Here is a 16,944-nt window from a genome sequence, read left to right on the forward strand (position 1 = left end):
TCTGGGATGGGGATTCCCAGCAGTCTGGACAATGGGATGGATTACATTTCCCCCATACGAGAAAGCAGAGGGAGTGCCAGCCAAATAAACACAATGCAACTTTACTTTCTTTCTTTCTCTATTGCTTTGAAAGTTTATAAATATTTTGAAAACTTTCCAAAGGGAGGGGAAGAAACAGCAAGTTGTGCATCAGTGACTCAATGCAGTGTCACTTTGCTCATTAGGAAAGAAGGAAATCACATCATTACTGGAATTAATAAAGAAAAATTTCACGGTTGACTAGGAGAGGGGAGGGGGTTTACTTTGAACAGATCTGATGTAACAATGGCGTGGCTGCTTTCCAGCCATGCTGAGATCTGTCTGAAGGTCTTAATTATAAGCAGCTCAAAAAAGCCAATGAGAAAAGGAATTTACAACACAAAAGAAATAAATTAGGTCTCAGATGTCACTGTACATATGTAATGATTGGGATGCTGAGGTAGAGGAATTTCTCATCGTGGCTGCCACGATCCAGATTTGCTCTTGGGGGGTCTGGGGTGGGTGCCGTGATGGAGAAATGCACAGAACACGGCTCCTGGGGCTTGGGAGAGGCAGCAACCCATCCTTGGGACCACCTTAGCTCTGATAACTGTGCAGATCATTTTCGCCTTCACCCAGCGGCAAATTCTGAAGCTGCTCCTTACGCATCGATCTGCTGCAGCCTCCCGAACTGCTTACACCAAAGCTTTTTCAGGTTCAGGTCAGATATTATCTCTCCCTGCTCTTGTTTGTGTTTGCGCAGCGCATCCTCATTAATTAGGATGTCTTGTTGGACGAAGCATGGTCTTCAGGGAGTTCCTCTAGTGATTTGTTTACAGATGTCAGGTTAGCAATAAATTGGGAGAAATAATTGACCTTTCCTGTAAGACTTCGCTAATCCTGTTTCTTCTTAACTGTTTCCAATGCTTAGTGTACTGCGGTGTTTTTCTTAATCAATTGTTCCGACTGCGAGAACATTAAAGGAGATGCGATCAGGAACACGTAGCAGTGATGCCATTTTAATGATTCATTCACCGCTTCTCATTAATTCATCGCCTTTCGCATTTCAAGCGCTGACTTAAGAAGTTTTCAAGACTTGACGCTGCTCTTCCAAACCACCTCTTCTTGTTGCTGGCCGTGGTGCTGAAGGGCTCCGTGGGGCAAGGAGCGCGTCCCATCGGGTCCCACCCCCGGGGATGCCCGCCGCTGATCCCAGCCAACGTGCAAAGAGAGCAGTCAGCACAATGTTTCTATTAAAACACGTTACTTTTAAACAATTTAATTTCCCCAATGAACCGAGCCACTGTAAAGAGAAATCCCACGTGGTGGGCTGAGGATAATTGTGATGCTCTCATTAGAACTGCTCAGACTGCTTTTTTTTTTTTTTTTCCCCTGAACTTTTGGAAGTTGCCTCAGACAACGTGGAAGAGATCCAGCTTCTGTTTCAAAGGAAATTATTCATTTTTTTTTAAATTGTGTTTCCAAAACCCTAAGATTTCCTTGGAAAACAAAAGCAGAGGGAATAGAACATGAAAATATTGGGGGATTTTCCACGTCATTTCTTTAAAGAGCATGGTAACACTTCCTCCTGGTCCACCACAATCAGCACAGCCAACATTAAGCATGGGAGCAGCAGCACCTGGCACCGCGGCCCAGAGAGATGTGGGTGCCCCATCCCTGGCAGTGCTCAGGGCCAGGCTGCATGAGGCTCTACACAGCCTGAATTCACAGCAGGGGATTGGAACAGGATGATTTTTAAGGTCCCTTCTATTCCAATAATTTTATGATTCTATCATTCTGATCCTGTAATTAATAAGGTAGAGACTAAGTTGAAGCTGTTGGACGCAGCCAATTCCATCCCACACCATCTCCTCCTACCACTGAGGCACAGCACCCAGCAGCTCAGTGGTACATCCCCCACTGCCTTTGCACATCTCCTGCTTTCCCCAGGGCCACATTAATACCTTGCCAGACCCAGCAGTCTGCAAATCACACCGTCATTAGCTGGCGCCTCAGTTGCGTTTCATAAGCAGTCGGTTTGAGGCAGCGTGGCAAATGGTGTGCTATCTCTGGGCTACAGCAGCCCTGGGGATGCTCTGGGAATAGTTCTGGCCAGTTCAGATCTGCTGTCACCACGCACATTATTGTTAGCAATCTCCCCTTCTGTCAAATAATAGCTTGGGGAGGGATGGGCAGAGGGACCCATCATTGTATGTGTACTCATAGAGACAGATGTCATCACCATCATATAGATTTATGCTCCTCAGGACAAAAAAACAAGCTAAACATCTGTAAAATCAAGACATTTCTAGCTGTCAGAATAGTGGAACGTGCCAGGAGGTGGGTGGTGAATGCCCCAGCCTTCCTTCCTTGCTCATTTGACTTCGTAATGCTGCCCCATCTTCATGCAGATTCCCATTGTCCTTGCATGGAGGAGCACAGCATTGGTGATAGGAGTTCCTCCCACCTTCACTTTTGGGTTCATTTGGGCTTATTTTTGTGATATTTTGTTCATATTTGCTGATAAGTTACACTCTTTCCTCTCCCACTGGTCTATGCAGTTAGCTGTGCCTGGATGGTTCAGGTTGGTTGGAACTTCTGTTTGTAGGATATGATTTCGTTTATGGAAGGGGAAATCACACAATTGTACAAAGCTAAGCAAAACTGAAGCTAAAAGAAACTGATAATGATGTAACTAATATAAACCCAGAGCAACATGATAGACAACGGGCAGGGAACTGCTGCTGCAACTTGGACAAGCTGTGTGGGTCATCAGATCTTAACTAAAATATATCCAAAGCCTGACAAGACCTGAGAAGTCCCAAAGCTGACACAGTTAATTACTGCTATGATGCTGAAAGCACTTGGTGACAGGGTTGTGCAGGGAGATGTTTGCCATCACCATGCAGGGACATGGTAAATAGCAGTGTGGTGGAGAAGCATGGCTCAGCCCCAAATAAGGCAGAGGGAAGCCACGAGCTTGAAATTAGAATATTTAATGGGAAAAGCCCTTATCTGCTCTCATTGCACAGAGCTGCACACATTTCCCACACGTATACAATAAATACAGTTTGTGAGACTCTTGAGGAGGATTTTGCCTGAAGAAGCCCATCCAGCAGTGGAGGTTCAAGGGTCATTCCATCCATTTCCAGCACATCGTTACACGGCAGAGGAGTGCGGCCTCTGCATAGATTTAACAATCTGATAAATGGAGGATCCAGCCAAGCTACATGAGTTTAGAGCTTATTTTATGAGACTGACCACATGGTGAATTTAATAGTGCTGAGCTAGCAGCCTTCCCCACACAGCTTCAACTAATGACTACTTCTAGAACTGCTACAAGAGCAGCACAGGGCAATGCATGTGTGGCTGTAAAGGCAGAGATCTGCAGATGTAACAATTGCAGCAAACCCGTGATGGGAGGCAGCTCTTCACCAGGAACCATTAGCAAATGTGAGAGAAATGCCTGAAAGTCAAATGACGAGAGAGAAATCTTGTGACCACGAGTTGCCCAGGAAGGGATCCAGCTACCGACAAAACCAGAATAAGGAAAACGCACCAGGAAATGGCACTGCTGGAATGCATCGTGCAGGGAAAAGACCTTGGATGTGAACTTCTTCAGGCTCATCCTAATGCCAGGCAAAGGAGGCCCTGGAGAAGGCTGACATGTTGTCATGGGCCATATTGAACCAAGAAGTCAGGCCTGTGGCCTTCCAGGTCCTTCTGGACACCCCCAGCAGTGTGTGAGGCCAGAGCCCTTCCAGCAGAGGTACCCTGCACTGGCTCTAACAGCTTCCATCAGGTCCCCTCCAATGCTGCCTCTTGGGACCACCTTGGGATCACCGGCACCTTGATGGGGGCCTCTTTCTAGATGGGTTGGCGCAGTGCAGCTACAGCAAGTGACACCTGCACACACCACTGCTTTGGAAAAACAGCCAGGAAACACCAGCATGTGCCGTGGCCCCTCCAGCACCCAGCAAGTGCATGGTGCTGACTGTGCCCCCATTTGTTCAGCTCTTCTGTCCTGCTGCAGGCAGGAATGGTAACTGTGTGGCTGGCAAGCAATCATTGTGCATTTCACATTTTAATAAGCACTTGCAAGACAAATGGTCAGTTCATCTCAAGCTTTCTGAGAGCACGTATTAAGCTGTTCAAAACATACTGAGTGGGGGCATCCTGTGCCTGCGGGCCAAAGGAGGCACACCAAAATGGTGCAGGGGTGGCTACAGTGCAATGCCCAGAGGGAAATTCTGGGTGAGCTCATCGGCTCTTGGCCATGTTGTCATTAATAAGATGATTTGGGCAATTGTCTTAAAGAGCAAGATAATACCGGGTCTGGTTTTGAGAACACTCAGCCGTAATTGTATTAACGGGATGAGTGCTGACGACTTCCCAGAAGATGCAATAATCCCTGCGTTGTGTTGCTTTGCTCTTATGGCATTTTGGGTCAGAGAGCGTGCAGCTGCTGCATGTGTTTGTTTCCCGTGGGCCGCTGCAGAGTGCTTTGCTCTAGCTGTGGGAGAACCACCATGATTTCAGAAGGCCCATGAGTGTGCCCAGTGTTCCAGCTCCTTATCCTCCCACGCTTTGCCACCTCTGCAGGGCCTCCCCAGCAGAGGGATGAGCACGACATCAGCTCCATGGTGTGAGTTGAACTTCATTATGAAAGTAAGAAAACAAGCTTTGAGAGGTGTCCTGCCTTTTCGGTGGCCAGCATGCTGTTCCTGGTGCTTTCTTCCCCTTGTTTCCAGCTTCCTCTGGAGCTTTTCCAAGTGTTCATGCACATGAGTTTTTCTGGAGTAAGAGTAAGAACTTATTTGACATGTGGTAGCTGTCCCGAATCGTTCTGTTCTGCACTTTCTCTAATTGTGACTTCTCAGAAAGATGAGATGCTATGCTGGCATAGCGGTACTCGGATCATAGCTGGATTTAGGGAAATACTTGTCATCATGAGCTGTCATTCAGACTGGTACCAGTTAGCCTGGCCTCGTGGCTGAAAGGTGTGAGGGATGAGTATGAAAGCAGCTGTGACTAATGGAAGCTCTTCTCCAACGTACGTAGTTACAGGAGTTAATGAAAAGAGGAAAGAGAGCTGGCTCTTGAACTCTCCATCCAGAGAAGTGAAGTGTAACACCAGGCAGAAAAAAAACCTATCATTTTCAGATTCCTTTCCAGCAATTATTTTGTACTTTCAAGTATCTCTAAGCTCTCAGAACAGCTTAGGAGACTCTTTTCTGAGTATTTCTTGGAAAACCCCAGCATCGGAACAAAAAAACCCACTCCGGCCCCATTTCTGCCCTTTCTGGAAGGGGCAGCGAGGGCAGGGAAGGTTCAGGCCCTGCCATGCTAGGTGTTTGTCCCACTTGAAGTGTTTATCAACGTGCACTTGATGCTCATCGGAGCAGGCGAGCGTAGGAGCAGCTGAGCTGCCGCCTCAAGCTGCCCCTTCGGATTGCATTAAGTCCTTGTGGCTTGGCCTTACTGCAGCAGGAGAGGTTGCTCTGTGAAAGCAAGCAGTGGAAAGCACTGAAAAAGCCCTGCTCCATTCAAGAAGTTACATCTGGATTAATTATTTCTGTCTCTTTGCAAGAGATGAATAAATGCTGTATAGTGAATTTTGAGAATGGGAGGAGTGACTTGAGGAGGCCAGGTGGGGAAGGATGAGGAGGAAGGGGACAAGAGCTGCAGGGTTTTTGTTGGGCTGGGGTTGGGTGCTGCATAGAGGATCGGGGGAGAAGAGGTGCCTGTGTCCATGGGAAGTCATGGCTCTACTCCTATGAGTTATCTGGGGCTTTCTCTGCCTGTTTTACTTCCTTTCTTGTGTGCCTGAGTCCTGGGTCTGCCCCTGTTGAAGAAGGAGTGGTGCTGGGTTGCTAATTTGCCTGGAGCTGGGAGGGCTACAGCCCTGTGAGCTTCCCTGCCCATTCATGGATGCTCAAACCACCCTTGGTGTTCTATCCTCTTTGCTGGCATGGTTTTAACCTGCCCCTGAATTGAGTTTCTGAAAAAGCCTGTTTTTGTTTGCTAATTAATGCTGCTCTGTTAGCACCTGTGGCACCAGACAGGGAGGCAAACAGCAGTAACTGGGGAGGAAAGGACTCCAGCAGAGCTCTGCTTTCACTGCACACTCCTTTCCTCCCCCTTTTAGTAAAAGTGAGAGAGCCAGTCTGAATACTGCTTTTCACGCGCTTTCTTTTTATCACTTTTATAAACAAGCCAGCTTTGAAACAAAAGCAGCAAACTTCCAACTGGATTCCTAGGGCAGCTCAGTGACCAGGAGAGCTGCCAGACACGTGTATGGTCCTGTATCTCATATTGAGTCTATAGCCAGGTGAATTCAGCACCAAGAGCACTGTACTCTGGCTGCTTCTTGCCTCCAAGCTTTCAAACAAACTGGAGGACCCCATTTAAATTAGTAGTGGCACTGATAGCCTGGCTTATTTGTAGGTTTTGTGGTTTTGGCATCTCAGCAAGTTTTGACTGCAGGCATTGCTGGGGATGTGGCCTCATGGCACTCTGGTTCTGGGCTCACCCTGCTGGTGGCTCTGGGTCACCATCAGCCCATAGTGGTGCCACCATCACTCAGAGTGTCACCCAGTGGAGACATCAACCCTGGGGTTGGAGTAACGAAGTGGCGATGACCCTGGAGATGCTTCCAGCATGGACTGCTCCAACCTCATCTTCTCCAGTGGGTTTTAGGACCCAGATTTCAGTATAATAAGCAGATTTTTGAAAAGTAATTGATGCTGTGGAGCCCAAAATCCTTCCCAGCCCTTCTCCAAAGCACCAGACATCTCTTCTCAATGTTTGCAGCATGCTCAGCAGCAGTGCCCATACCTCTTGGGGAAGACAACATCCATGTAGGGTGCAAATAGGCGTTGGGCTGTGTGGTGAGGGCCATGTGAAGCAAGACCTGACCTTCTGGGCCAAGACACATTGTGGGTGCCCCATCTATGATCCTAATACTGAGCCCGCCAAGCACTCAGTGGGATGTCATCTCTACTTTCCATCAGCAGCACAGGTCAGTATGAATAGCACCATGAACTCAACTATGGGTCCCTGATGTCTTCTGTGCATCTCCACCACCAAAGGCAGATGTTCTGGTGCCCAGCTCTCTGGCCACGAGGAGCTGTGGTGTTCATGGATGCAGTGAAGCAGATCACTGGTAATGGTGATGGGTTTGGATATGGAGTGTAGAGCAGCCCCTGCCTGCCAGTAGGGCAAACACGTCTGTCACTTGGGCAGAGGCCATCAGGAAGAAGAAAAGTTTCATTTCCAATGCTTTTTAATAGACTTTCAGGGGTTAAGAGCTCTCTCTGAAGCAGGCGAGTGATGACATCAGAGACATCTTTAAAAGGTAGAAACAGATGTTACCCACTGTTACACCTCAGAGAAAAAGTGATGGATCCCAAAGCCCCCTAATGATCACTCTGGCCACTTCAGAGCCTCCAAGATGGCAATGCCATTAGTTGCACAAAGCAGGACGAGCATTATCTCTGCTTCCCAGTTTCCCTGGCTAAGGCATCCAAGAGCACAGGAGATGTCCCAGGCAGGTGTTCCCATCACCAATACCATAGTAGGAGGCGGTGGGTGGAGACATCAGCTTTCCTGGTCCTGCTCTTACCAGCCCCAAGCACGGGGATGCTCTGCAGTCACAAGATCTATTTCTCAAACCTGAAAGCATTTTGTGTTTCCGCACCTGGAAATCATAACAATGTCAAGGATGTGTTTGTTGGTACCTGCACAGGCTCCTTTGGAGCTCCCAGCATCCCAATCAGCTGGCTGCCGGTAAACGTGCTCTGCGGTTCTGCGCGCTGTGTGCAGGAGCACTGTAAATATTTAAACCTATCAGAGCGAGATTTCCTAAGAACTCTAAAGAGATTGATTCCCCAAACCCCTGTGACTGCAAACGGAGGCTTCGTGCCAGCTTCCTCCCAGCCAGCGTTTTCCAGGGAGCCTGCATGCAGCTCTGTGATGTGCCAGCAGATATGGGACTTGCTGTTCCTGCTAGAAATCCCTTTCCCCAGCAGTGCAGGAGCTGCCAGCAGTGTGCTGCTGTGTTCAGCCATGCTCTATCTTCCTGCAGGTCTGTATCTGTGGTGCTGCTCTTTCTGCGTTCTGTCCTTGGCAGCCTACAGATCTGGGCACAGCACCACAGCTCAGCCACACCTGCATGCACAGAGCCCAGCATGGAGATCCGTGGGCACGTTCCTGGTAGAGTGGCTGCAGCACCTCGCATTGTGCATCAGACCCCTGTGGCTCTGCATGTACCCATGGTGTTTCCCAAGGCTGGGAATTAACGGGAGCAAAGACAGACCATGACTCCAGGAGCTCCTTGGGCTTCCTGAGGTCATGCAGCAGGAGGGACATCCTGCAGCCCTCAGTGGTACCCCAGCTACCTCGTGCCCCTGGTCCCCAGCAGGAGGTGAGCAGCCAGGTGGCACTGGTTGGGCACAGCACACGAGCTGCTAGTTGGGTGCCATGGGAGGGGTCCCACAGGATGGAAGGACACCAGTGACACCCTGAGTGCTTCCCAAATGGAAGGAGCATGGTTGGGGGGCTGCAGGGATCTGTGAAATGCAGGGTATGTTGACCTGGAGTGATGCTGCAGGCAGCAGCTGCTCCTGTTATGCTTGGAGATGTTTTCTCAGCTCAGCCCAGAAATGCTAAAACAGGCTCTGCCCGTGCTTGCCTGAGGCCAAGTGAGCAAAGAATCGCACAGCACGAGGAGAAAAATATCCAGAGGAAGGTCAGAGAGCACCATCCGTGAGCAGTGCTGGGGAGAACTGCAGCAGTGCCAGCGCCAGGGGGAGATGGGGTGGGATGAAAGGAACAACCACAATGCTGTCAGTGCAGATTGGGGCCGGAATGATGTTCGTGAAATCCCTGAAGAGTTGATGCCAGAAAAAATAAAACCCAACAGAATGTCATACATCCAAATCGTAACAAACAAAATAAGCAAAGGAGGATGGAGAAAAGGAATAACATAAGTGGAGAGGGAAGCAAGATGTGCAGGAGATAGGCGGAGGTGAGTGGTGCAGCAAGTGGGATGGAACAGCACTGCCCAGAGCAGAGATGGGCTGCACATAGCTGCAAATGAAGCAGTGATGTAGGGGGGTGAAAGAGGTTGTCTGGAGCACAGATAGCAAGCTGCAGCACAGTGCAAGCACACAGGGCTGCTGGAGCTGCAGCAGGAGAGATGAACAAGCTGACAGCCCCAATGGCACCGTGCCCCCTGCCATCCCCCTCCTGACCTAACCCTTATAGAGCAAACCCCACGTGCTACATTTTCCATGATAAAAACAGTAAGGGAAAGGGACCCACAAGTCCCTGTGAGTTCTCTGTGGCTGCGCCTGGCTCCAGCCACCCCTTCCTGCAGGCAGTGCAGCCCTGACAGCACGTGCTGTTCAACTGTTCTCTGCGATGAATGGAGCTGCAGCAACAATAGCCACCCTGGTACAGTTGGTGCATAAATAACATTAAAATATCGGGACTGTGGAAGGGAAATCTCTGTCATTTCTCCGCGGTACCTTTCCATCAGCGCGTTCCATGGCTGGGCAGGGTGAGAGGCACGGGCAAGGATGCAGGAGCAAAACATTGCCTGTGTGGGTCATGTGTCCTCTTGTGCACAAAAAGGGGTGCTGGGGGGCACAGGGCTTCGTCTGACTGTGGGACGTGGGATGCAAACAAGACCCCCTGTATGATGGTCGCTGTAGAAGTCACCTGGCTGGGCTTTGAGTCACCGTGTTCAAAGCCAAAGGGAAGGCCCAGCCCTGGCCATGGGGTCAGGACAGCCCAAAAACCCCCGCCCCCATCCTGGTAGCAGTCACCCATTCAGGGAGAACTCCAGGGCTTGGAGTGCAACAGCTGGAAATTACAAAGCTTTTATATATAGGTGTATCCTGCAAATTAGAATAGGAGAAATCCTGCTTTTAAAGGGGGCCTGACACCTCCACATGCTGCCTCACCTCTGCGCAAAGCAGCATCATCCCACAGCTGCACTGGGACAGGTGGGGATGGGGCCATGGGTTGTGGTGCCGGGGCTTAGGGCTGTGCCCCAGGGGGGCTGCAAGGGGAGGGCTGCAGGCAGCCCGGTGCTGAAGGATTAGCAGCAATCTTGTTTGCAGCCAGCCTCCAGATGATACAACATAATAAGACATATAACAGCCTCTTGGAAGAAAGAAAGTTATAGTTCCCACAGCAACCGTAACTCAGCCGTGTTACACACATATATATATATTAAGGCATAAATTTAACAGCATATATTTTAATACAAAATGCTGGCAATACACATGGGGGCAAATAGCAGGGGTTGATCCATCATGTTTGGCTCTCCCCATTTTCTCCTGCTACAATCTCCCCCAGCTGCAGCCCCAGCATAGGGAGAGGGCAAAGTGACCATGGAGTGGGTACAAGCCAGGGGCTACCCAAACCCAAGGCATGGAAATATCATACGGGGCAGTGGAACATCCCACAGGGCACTGACAAATGGGCTTGGACGTGGCAAGGATTTCTCCCACTACTCATAAGCCTGAATGCAGAATGAGATCCTTTCAATAGATTCTTTTTTTTTCTTCTTTTCAATTCTGGGGGAATTGTGCAACAGGGACATAATTCTCTATTACTTTTTATGAAATGGCTCAAAATCACGGCGTTTTAGCTCATTTTTCCAGACACATTCCAGACCCCGGGAGCAAAGCACGTGCGGTGCTTTCCCCAAGAACTGCTGATGGCTGGCAGTGATGATTGCAGACACAAGGACAGCACATGCTGTACTGATGGCACGTCCCTCCCGGTGTCAGCACCCTGCAAGCAGCACAGTGCTGCCAGCAGGACACGTCCTGCTCCCCTTCAGCCGTCCCAGAGCCAAGCGTTTGCTCCATGCTTTACATGCCCAATGAACCCCTTCTGCTCTGAAAACAACAGCAGTATCTCTACAGGGTAATGAACTCTTCTTTCATATGATCATCCGCTTTCTCCCACTTTCCTGGGAAGTGGCCACATCACAGCAATGCTCCACGGCCAGCTGTGAGTACCCTGATGGTGACATGCAGAAATGGCAACCACAGGTGACCAGGGAGTGGCCCAGCTCACATCAGAACCCATAAGCATTATGTTCTTCTCCTCCTGTGGGCGAGAGCTGAGGCTTTACAGGGCTGCAAGGCTCAAAGCATCAGCACCTGCTGTGGCCCAGCTGCAGCCAATTGGGTGCTGGGTGCTGGAAGCAGCCCTGATGGGGACATCCCCTTCCCTGGGAGATGCACTAAACTGAGTTCCCTGCTCCTGGCCCAGCTATAGGGTGACTTTTCTCACTTTGAGGTTTGGCCTGGCTCTGCTCATCTCACACAGGTACTGGGGCTCTGCACCCATGGAGTGCTCTGCGACATGAGATGGGGACCCTGAAGCTCTCTGTGCTCAGATCAGCCCTCTGTGCGTGCTGTTATTCTGGTGTTCCACTTGCCTGAGTCTGTGCTGCCTGATGTTAAATATGTGTGCTTTTATATATATGTATATATACCTGCACGCTATTTACTGAGCAATCCCAGCTAATCTCTATCCATCCAGGGGTTTAGGATGCCCTTTCAGCAGGGATTTGTAGCGTTTGCTACACTTATTTCCTGAGAATGCATTACCTGGACTTTCGGATGAATAATGTAGGTCCTTGTTCAGCAAGTTACTTACAAATGTCGAGCCTTAAACTGCTGAAGTCCATGGATCTGCTTGTGTACTTAAAGTTAGACACGGGCTTAAGTGCTTCAGTAAATCAGGGCCTTATAGCCCAATTTGGCACTCCTAATAAGGTCTGCAGATATAAATAGCAGGCTGTATTGACCCAAGGATGCGTTTGCCTTGGTCAGTGCTACCTCTTGCAAGACAAATGGCAACAAAGCTGAAATGTCCTCAGTGGATACAGGGACCCTCTGAACAAGCACAGGGCAAACCCAGAAGGTGCGAGTCAGACACTTCTTACACGTCTGATGGTGACAGAACAAGGGAAAATGGCTTTAAAGTAGAAGATTTAGGTTATATTTTAAGATGATACTCTTTACTCAGGGGTGAGGCTGCCCAGAGAGCTGTGGTTGCCCCATCCCAGCAGGTGCCCAAGGCTGGATGGGGCCCTGGGCAGGCTGAGCTGGTAGGGAGCACCCAGCCCAAAGTACAAGGTTGGAAATAGATAAACTTGAATGTTTCCTCCAATCAGATGAACGTTAAGGTTTCTTCCAACCCAACAATTCTGTCATTCTATGAGACTATGTCCCCTGGGTGTTGGGAAATTGGATGGGGAGATGCAATGGATATTCAGGTTGGAGATTAGGAATTTTTTTTTCTCAGGAGTGGTGATGCACTGGCACAGCTGCCCAGGGAGGTGGTGGAGTCACCGTCCCTGGAGGTGTTCAAGAGCCATGGAGATGCAGCACTGAGGGACGTGGTCAGTGGGCACGGTGGGGGTGGGTTGGCAGTTGGACTAAATGATGTTAGTGGTCTTTTCCAGCTTTAATGACTCTATATCCCACAGCTACCTGTGAGGAGGCATGCAATGGGGCGGTGTTGGCCTCTCAGGTAACGAGTGGTAGGACATGAGGCCTCAGCCCACACCAGGAGAGGGTCAGGTTGGACACAAGGGAGAATGTCTTCATGGAGAGCATAGTCAGGTGTTGGGATGGGCTGCAGAGTGGGGTGGAGTCCCCATCTCTGAGGTACTGATGTGTAAACATGGCACTGAGGGATGTGATTTGGTGATGGGTTCAGTAGGTCTGGTTGATCCTGGAAGTCTTCCCAGCCTGGCTGATGGGTTGGGCAGCAACCACCTGTTGAGACAGAACAGCTGAATAGGTAGTTCTGGGGTCAGCAATGAGGCAAGATGGACTGAGCCACAGCTGGCAGTGGGGGGCACAGACCCGTCCCCTCACAAGAGGTCTACAGGAGCCCCACGTCCCCATGCTGCACTGCTGGAAGCTGCACAGAGCTGGAATTTACTCTCTGTGTTGCAGGTCCGGCTACAGCTTGTGCCTGCCTCTTGGTGTAATCCAGAGCAAAACGCAAATTTAGATTAAAATTCTGATAAAAACATCACTTTTTGTTGTGGGAGGGTGCAGGATAAATTTTAACCCCAATGCTTCCAGCAGCCGAAGATGAAATGCATCTTCAGGAGAATCACTGCTGCCCAGATGGGCTTTCATCCCACTTTATCAGGTGGCTTGTCCATGCTCTTGAGGCACTTCATTAGAGCATTTAAATGATCTGTAAAGCTAAAACTCATCTTTTTGTCAGCCCTCCAGAGCACTGCCCTGCACCCAACCATCCTCAGAGCCCAGCACTGCAAAGCATCCTCCTGAAAGCCTCTTGTAACAGTGAATTTCTGTCTGTTGACTGAAATCATTGCCTGTGGAGAACACATGGGTGCCTTCCCCAGGATTTATGGCAGCGCTGTAGGTGTGTGTCTGCATGCTGAGCCCACAGGCTCTCTGCTTGGCTCCGGCAGAGTCTCCTTCCTCTCCATCCCTCCCAGCCCTTTCCCCACCATGACTTTGGAAGAAGTCTGCACGCCACAAACCAGCAATTTTTAACATCAAAGCACACAACATCAGAAATCTTTTGGCTCTTACAAGTCCAGAGATAAAATCTCCATCTGAAGTATTCTAAAGCAGTGTTTTAGGGTCTAAACTCAAGTGAGCAAGGATTGTTTAAGCATTTCTAAGCTGCTGGGGCTGAAGGAAGGGATGCAGTGGTAGGGACAGCTGGAGGTGGGCTATCCCCTCCTCGGCAGCATTTTGGGGGGGATGTCTGAACAAGGTGAAGCTGAGCTGTCAGCAAGGGTTGTCAGCACACCCTCCCCAAACCCGCTCCCAGGAGAGCCTGCAGCTCATTATTTTGTAAGAAAACTGGCTTCTCACCAATGAGCAGCTCTCTGTGTATATGTATGTACAAGGGAAGGCTTCTGAGCATACCCAAGGTTGGGTATAAAATAAAGGCACACAGTTGCCTTGCTTGCACGCACACTGCATTTTCAGGGTATGTAATTCAGGAACGTTATCCCGCTCCCAGCACAGGGAGGACTTGCAGAATTTGTGAAGTGCTCAATGTTTTTATGAAGTGTTTCTAACCCTCTTCTCTTTGAGCAGTAAAGCTTGGCAGGGGAGCAGCTCACCTGCTCATAAATTAGAAGGCGAATTAAAGATGTGCCATTGTATTTCTGCTCTCACCACTTCTACCTCCTGCTTTTAAGACGTCTGGGGGTGGCGATCCTTGGAGGGGGGAGAGCAGCCCCATGTGCCTCTATCACCCTGCGTGGGATGAACAGAGATGGGAGCTGTCACCGTGTCAAAGCTGCCCACAGCCCAAGCGCGGACTGATGGAGCAGGGGAGCACGCAGCAGGGCAGGGCTGTGCCACACGTGGCACACAGCCTGGAATTTCCCCTGACTCTTGCTCCCAGGCTGTGAGCAGCCTGGATTTGGCAGCCTTCACCCTCCCAGTGTGGTCCTGGGTTTTGCTGCCCGCTGCAAAGCTCCATTAACCAGCGGCTTGATCTCATATTAACAAGGGGAAAGAGGCTGGGAAAGGAGCCGCAATTAAGGGAGGTGAAAGTTAAAACATCAAGGGAAGTTTTTAATTGAACAGTAGCCCTGCAGGGAAACACAAAGGAGAATTTGGCAGTTTTGCGGACGGTGATAATGTCACACTTTTTGGAGAAAGAGGAGGGGAAAAAAAGAGAGCTGGGGTGGTCAGGAGCTTTGAAGAAGTAGGACGTGTACAAAGGGAAGGAGAGGGAGGGGAGAAACGCTGCTGCGTGCTGCTGGCTCTGCATGGCAGCCACATCTTGCCATGTGCCAGGTCTGGCAGGAGCCGCCGTGCCCTGCTGTGTGCATGCAGCTCCCCAGAAGTTTGGGCTATTTATTTCAACTCAGCACGTTCAGGACAAAAATGCAGTTCCCTATCAGCCATAGCACAGGACTTAAACTCAGCACCCCGCCATGTCCTTATTGAAGCAGCTCCCAGAGCTCCTTCCCTTGCAAACCAGAATAAATTGGGTCATTTGGTATTTTGCCATTGATGGATTTTGGTGAGCTCAAACTGAGCCTGTGAGCCTCCTGGTGTTTGCTGCCTGGGCCCTTCTGCAGGTTTCTCTCTTTGGAGAACAGCCCTTCCCACGAACCCAAGGCTCTCTCAGTCTGTTCTCCCACTAAGTCATCAACGTTAGAGCTTCTCTTTTAGGATTTAATTACAGGGGTGGAATTTTTGGCCCTGTGCAACCATCTCCCAGTCTCACCCTGACACAGAGCTGGCAGGGGCTCACCGGCACCACAAAGAGGAAAGCACCCAGAGGAGTGCAAGGCTCAACTCAACACCTGCTCAGCTGGCCCTGGGGACACAAACCCATCAGAATTTTGCTTCTGGTGCAGGGGCATCAGCTGTGCTGCCATCTGAGGGAGATGTGGTTGGAATCAAGGGAGAAGACCTCCGTGTCTGACCAAATCTAACCAGTCCACTCAGTTCTCCAGCTCTGGCTGGTTTATCTGATGCTTAGGAGTAATCTGAAGCTCAGGAGTTATAAGAGAAATTATTCCGTGAATAATGATTCTATGATTTGGAACAAGGAACATGAACTTGGGAAACTTCAGTACTTGCTGGTTGATCACAGGGAAAAAAGAGAGACCTCACAATGTGCCTGAACTGTTTGTGATTGTTGACTATGATAGCGAAGGAAGATGGAAAATAGTCAAAATTTTTTGCCTTATTCCATCTATGCAGTTTTCCTTTAAAATTAACGTGGATGCCAACATCAGCCCCTTTGCAGTGCTGGGTGACTCTGAGCCTAAACATTTCCTAATGTTTAGCATTTAGTCCAGCAGCACTGTGGATATTTTGGATCTTTGCAAGATGTAACTGAGAGGGAAGTGAAGGGCTTTGCTCACCCAAGATCCTATTTTTGCACTTGAGGTGGTAGCCCTCCCTAAAGGACCTAAACACTTCAAGTTGGGGGAGAGCTTCTACTGCGAGACCAAAGCAGAATTAAAGCAGCTGTGCAAATCGAGGCAGTAAACTGCAAAGCCCAGCAGCTGGTGGTTGAGAACGCCGAGGTGCAAGGACTGGGAGCTGAGAGCCCCGGGGACGAGTCAGGTCCGCATTTGCTGATCCAAACTCACTCCACAACACTCATTTTCTGCCCTGCTGAGAACCGCAGCTCCCAAAGGAACACCTCATCTGCAGGGACTCACATTGATGTCACTCATCCCATGGGCTGTGCAGCACCCAGCGAGGCTGGCACGGGGCTGAGCCCACGCAGCGCGGCGTTCTCTCCTGCACACAGCAGCCATGGTGAAAACCCTGCTGGGACTAACACACCTTTAATTAACGGCAATTTGGTGGAAAATCCTGTAGCTTCAAAACGACCGTGTGAAGAATTGAGGCGTGCTCTCTTGCTCTGGTTTATTTCAGTCATGTGCACAGGGATTTATTGAGACATCCAGGCGGTGTTTTTGAGCATTAGGTGGCTCTCTCCATTACAAATCCTTGGGTTTATGTGCATTGGGTAATGGACTTCTGACGGAATTTGGAAATTGGAAAGAAGCCAGGGCTGGGGAGTCCTCGGGGCATCATGGCTGGCACCCAAGGAAGAAAAAAATGGAGAGGGAAAAAGTTAATGAAAACATATATTTGTATAAACAATCAATGAAGATCGTGTTCGTGTGTTAAACAACCACCTTGAAATTGGTCTGTCTCTAAGGACTGAGCAATTGCAGACTACCTTAGCATGAATGATTTATGACATTCATGAACTTGGCAACTGCATCAGTTTTCCTAAACCTGGCAGCAAACACCACCTGCATATTAAGTGAAGATTTATGATTTATAAAACTCACCTCATTATGCAGAGGAACATGAATTGTCTTATGTGTGCAGTCTATAACTCCCGGGACAGATG

This window comes from Meleagris gallopavo, chromosome 15 (genome assembly GCF_905368555.1).
Source record: "Meleagris gallopavo chromosome 15, MGAL_WU_HG_1.1, whole genome shotgun sequence".
Lineage (NCBI taxonomy): Eukaryota > Metazoa > Chordata > Aves > Galliformes > Phasianidae > Meleagris > Meleagris gallopavo.